Source organism: Athene cunicularia (genome assembly GCF_003259725.1).
Source record: "Athene cunicularia isolate RWA chromosome 8 unlocalized genomic scaffold, athCun1 chr8_part1, whole genome shotgun sequence".
In the NCBI taxonomy this organism is placed as follows: domain Eukaryota; kingdom Metazoa; phylum Chordata; class Aves; order Strigiformes; family Strigidae; genus Athene; species Athene cunicularia.
This window is the reverse complement of record NW_020799109.1, coordinates 33,985,314-33,991,313: the sequence shown is the minus strand read 5'-3', so window position 1 is coordinate 33,991,313 and position 6,000 is coordinate 33,985,314.

Here is a 6,000-nt window from a genome sequence, read left to right as displayed (position 1 = left end):
TTTTAAAAATCATTCTCGCTCTTTTCCCTTAGAGTGAGAAGTTGAGATATAAAGCAGGTGCTGTACAGAACTATGAGAGTATCTGAGTTAAATTAGAAATCAAATTATATCAAAGGAATAACTTCAGTCATCACAGTGTCAAACTTCAGTCATCAGAGTGTCAAACACCAAACTAGGGCATGCTAATAAAATTTGAACCCATATTACAGATTAAATATATTTGTGTTCATCTTGTTTATGTTTTTGAGATTAGTCTGTCTTTTCCATTCTCCTTATCATGTTTAATATTCCTTCCCAAGGCAGCTATTTCAGAGACAAAGATCTGATTCCTCCATCCATACTGCTGATACCCCCAGCACCTGAGACACAGAACTGGAATTTTTAAATGGAAAATATATTCCATTTTCTCTCTTCATGTCTTTAACTTTTCAAAAGGAAATATCTGCAGTGCTTTCCATGAATTCATAAAGATCATAAGATGACAGAAAAAATATAAATTCAAAGAGACCTCCAGGGTCCCTTGGCCTTGTCCAGTTGAGTTTTCAATATCTCCAAAGGCAGAGATTCCACAGAGTGTCTGAGCAACTGGAGTTTGACCACCCACATGGTGAAATTTTTTCCCTTATCTAATCAGACTTTCCCATGTTGTTTCTTGTACCCATTGCCTCTTTCTCTATTGTCTTGCATCTCTGAAGAGTCTGCCTCCATCTTCTCTACACCCTCCCATTAGGTAGCTGTGGATAGCAATAAAGTCTCCCCTTATTCAGACTGAACAAATCCAGTTCTTAACCTCTCCTTGCACATCATGATTTCCAACCCACTAAAAATCCTTGCAGACTGCCACTGCACTTGATTTAATCTAAGTCTCTCATGAACTGAGGAGCCCAGAACTGGACATGACCCTCCAGATGCAATCATGGGACTTCATTCATCATCTCTTCTATGTCAGGCAATCTGTGGCAAATGCTTAACAAACCATGCTGGTCTAACCTATGATACTTACCCTCTTGACTGGATCACATTTCCACTTGTTAGCTAATGCTAATGTTTTGCATGCTTCTTTGAGAGCTCAGACCACTTCATCCCTCATTCTAACTAGAGGATGAACAGTTAAATTCGCAGCTCAGATGTTTCTGGTAATGTATTGCACAATTGTTCCTTGAATCCTCATCATAACTGTGCTTGTGACCCATGTGCACTGCCTACTCTGGTAATCTCGGAGCATATCTGTAGAGAACCTCAAATATCACAAATTAAATTTTCCTGTGTTCTAAGTGGCAGAAAAATGTCCAAATATCTGTTGTTGTTTTTTCAGTTGTTTCTGAAACAGAAAAGATCTTCAGTTCAGAAAAAGGAAATTATGGATTAATGTCTTGATATCTTCAAACACCTGTAGGAGCTCTAATTAGAAAACTGTTGACTAGTCCTAACACAAATATAGATTAAATGTGTTTATATACTGTGAGAGTGAGATCAGTTATAAGGATGTCTGGGATGCCCTCCCTGTGGTTTAAGACAATCAATGTTTTTAAATTTTATATGTATTTTTCATCCCCCTCTTTGTATTTTTAGTTTAGTTTTGGTTTGTTTATTCACTTTCTAATGTTGAAACACTTAGGCTAGTTAGAAGGTTGAAGTGCGCACCATTCACTGACGTGGTTGGGTTAGTAGGCCAGAATGGCCTTGCTTTTCAGTGCCAACCACCTTGATTTAAGCTTAGGACACAGGAAAAGTATTCAAAAGATAGTGGCGGGTTTTTGTGGTTTTTTTCCTACAAAAAAAGTAGGAAGGTCCTATCTGTTTGATTTGAACCCTACTTCTGCCTCTTGCTTCCGTAGTAGAAATTTATTCTCTGGGATCCTGGAGAGGAGTATTTGTAAAGCTGGAATGCATGAACAGCAGAAATTCTGCAAATTTACTCTTCAGTTAGTCTGTATTTATTGCTTCTACAATGGTAGTAACACATTATTCTGTTATGAATTGTATTTATTTTCTAAATTCTCCTTTCTGTGGATTGTTTTTTCAATTTAATGCACTCTTCCTCTCTTTTTCAAAAACAAACCACTTTAAATAGCCTTGAGGAAAGGTGAGAAAATTCAAATAAAACTCAAACTGTTCTTTAAAGAAAATGTGGCAGAACTCTGACCATCTCACTCAGTACCTTAATGCACATGCATTACTGGCATTCTGGATCAAGAGATGAACAAAGAGAGGCACCCTTTATTCATACCCAGATTTAACAATTCTGGATTGAGTTGACGATAATAATCAAAATTAATTCACCTCCCAGAAAATATCTTCTGGAGTTTACAGATAAATCAACCTCTGATCAAACTCCCTTACTTAAGAATAAAAGTATATTACAACATGTATGGGATAAAGTATAACCTTATCTTAAGGATCTAAGAATTATTTTAGTCTGAATTACTTCCTTTCTGAGTATATATCCAAAGACACTTGGTTTAAACCTATAAAACACAAACCCAGAATAATCAACTGGAATTACTGTTGTAATGTAACGTTCCCATTCACACCGCTGAACAAACAAGTTTATCCAGTTTCAGAATATCTGCTTTTCTTTAACAGATTCCAAACTTCTGCAGAATGAGGTTGTACCCTCAAGAAACAAGGGTGTTTACATAGCCAAAGACTGACTGTTGTGCAGAGGGCAGAGGTGCTTCCTTTGTGTATGCAGAATTAGGGCAACAGTATAAAGTGACTAACTAAATTACTAAACATTTCAGAAAGTGTTTCTTTAGATATGTTTTCCAATTTTTAAAAATCTCTAGTGTTAGCCATCTTGCCCTTTGCCAGCCTGGTAGCCTCTTGGTTATTCTCAGCTAAATTTGAGGAAAACTAACGAAGTCCCATAGCAACCTTTGACTCTTCTTACCATTTCACTGTGGTCCAATGCCTGCTTTTAATCAACTTTAACTTGAACCATTCTCATTTATTCAAGCCATGAGAGCTTTATAATTTCTTCACAATATAATGAAAATCAATCACCAGAAAAGAAGAGGTGCAAGGTTTGACATAACTTTAATAAATGCCATAGTCAACAGGTGTTGATCATAAAAATTTGTGTCAGTTGTGTGGAGGTGTGTGTGTGTGATAATTTAGTGGGAAATAGAATTATAGTGGAAACCTTATGTATCTATTTCACTCTGACATCCTCTTACACCTTTGGGTAATCCTTCCAAGGCTTTCATCTTGCTTCCAGGATATTACTGTATTTTAACAGAAGCAAAGTAAAAGAATATATGGAAATAAAGACGATGTAACAGACATGGGTTTTTTTTAGCATTTGGGCCTTTATACGGAAAAGGTATGGAAGAAAGTCTTGCTACTTTCAGAATTCCTACTGAACAGGAATTTCTTTCTTATTAACTCTTCAGATAATTAGTAATTTTCTGTCATAATGAATCTTGATGACATGATAGTGAGAAAGGCAGATACTGAAGTAGCAAAATTAAAATTTAACCTTTGGTTTCACTTAACATTGAGTCTTTGTTTGTTGTTTTGAAAGAATTTGTTCCTTCTAAATTGGGAATTAATCCGGGTGATGAAGTCTGACTGAGAGGTAGCTTGTAGTCTGTAGTTTGGGCTTTCTTAAAAACAAGCAATCTAGAATTGTCTGAAAAATCCTAGGCCAATTCTGCAATGCAATTGAATGAAAAAAGGAGGGACAATGTTGCTTTGAAATACGTTTCTAAGAACACAGATGCTGATTTTATTATCTTTTGCTGATATGTGTAATTTTTTATATAAGAATCTCACAAATATTATATAAATTCACATCATTCTGTAGAACATAGTGTGCAGAGATTTTTATGACAACTCATTTGTTATTTTTGAGAACATATTAAGCTTTATCATTTTTAATTAATAATGTATAGTGAAATGTTGAAGTATTTCTTCAGAAAGCATTCCTAGAAATTTTCTGTGAAATGTGATTAGTTTTCAAATAAAAAAAAATCCAAACAACCACCAAGCAGTCCCATGGATGGGTTTGCCTTTACCTTTGCCTGGCACAGGACTAAACCAGACCATTTTTTCTAATATATTCCTTATGCACACCACAGGGACTTTATCCCCATCTACAGCACGTGGAGGTTTTGACTGAGCCGGGCCAGCTCGATTGGCAGATCCTCTTGTGTTGACTAGTCAGGTGGCCTTTGCTAGATGCATGTCCCAGTCTTTGAAGGTCCCACCTCCCAGTGCTTTCAATGCATTTTTTAACAGTCCATTGTAGCGCTTCATCTTCCCAGAGGCTGGTGTGTGGTAGGGGATATGGTAGACCCACTCAATGGCGTGTTCTCCTGCCCAGGCATTTATGAGGTTGTTTCGAAAGTGTGTCCCTTTGTCTGACTCAGTTCTCTCTGGGGTGCGGTGTTGCCAGAGGGCTTGGGTTTCAAGGCAGTGGGTTTCGGGCGGTGGCGTGGGGCGCTGCATGAGTTTCCAGCCATCCAGTGGTTACTTCCACCATTGCGAGTACGTGGCGCTTCCTGTGGCGGGTCTGTGGCAGTGTGATGTAGTCAATCTGTCAGACCTCTCCATATCTATATTTCAGACATCGCTCTCCATTCCACTGGGGCTTCACCTGCTTGGCATGTTTGATTGCAGCACACGTCTGACATCCGTGGATGATCTCTGCAATGGTGTCAATGGTGAGGTCCACCCCTCGATCTCGAGCCCACCTGTATGTGGCATCTCCATCTTGGTGGCCCGAGGTCTCATGGGCCCACAGGGCTATGAACAGTTCACCTTTGCGCTGCCAGTCCAAGTCCACCTGAGCCACTCTGATTTTAGCAGCTTGGTCTGCCTCGTGGTTGTGTCGATGCTCATCAGTGGCCCGACTCTTGGGTACATGGGCATCCACATGGCACACCTTCACAATGAGGTTTTCCACACGGGCTGCAATGTCCTGCCATACTTCAGCAGCCCAGACGGTTTTACCCTTATGTTGCCAGTTGCTCTGCTTCCATTGCTGCAACAATTTCCACAGGATATTTGCCACTGCCCACGAGTTGGTGTAGAGGTAGAGCCTTGTCCACTTTTCCCGTTCAGCAATATCCAAAGCAAGCTGGACGGCTTTCACCTCTGCAAACTGGCTCGATTCACCCTGTCCCTCAGCAGCTTCAGTGACCCGTCGTGTGGGACTCCACACAGCAGCCTTCCATCGTCGATGTTTTCCCACAATGCGACAAGACCCATCAGTGAACAGGGCATATCGCTTCTCCTCATCCGGCAGCCCGTTACATGGTGGGGCCTCCTTAGCACATGTCACCGCCTTTTCTGGTGACATCCCGGAATCTTTGCTCTCTGGCCAGTTCGTGATCACTTCTAGTATCCCTGGGCGGCTGGGGTTCCCTATTCGAGCCCGTTGTGTTATCAATGCAACCCATTTACTCCACAGGGCATCTGTTGCATGATGCGTGGAGAAAGCCTTTCCTTTGAACATCCACCCCAGCACCGGCAGTCGGGGTGCCAGGAGGAGCTGTGTTTCAGTGCCGACCACTTCTGAAGCAGCCCGAACTCCTTCGTACGCTGCCAGTATCTCATTCTCAGTTGGTGTATAAATAGCTTCAGAGCCTTTGTATCCCCGGCTCCAAAAGCCTAGAGGTCGGCCTCGGGTTTCCCCAGGTGCTCTCTGCCAGAGGCTCCAGGTAGGGCCATTCTCCCTGGCTGCAGTGTAGAGCATGTTCTTAACCTCCTGCCCTTCCCGGACTGGCCCGAGGGCTACTGCTTGGGCAATCTCTCATTTAATCTGTTCAAAGGATTGTTGTTGCTCAGGGCCCCATTCAAAATTCGTTCTTCTTACGGGTCACATGGTAGAGAGGGCTCACAATCAGGCTGTAGTTCAGGATGTGCATCCTCCAGAACCCCACAGCGCCCAGGAAAGACTGTGTCTCCTTTTTAGAAGTTGGTGGGGCCATGGCTGTTATCCTGTTTATCACCTCCATTGGGATGTGGCGACACCCATCTTGCCATTTTATTCCT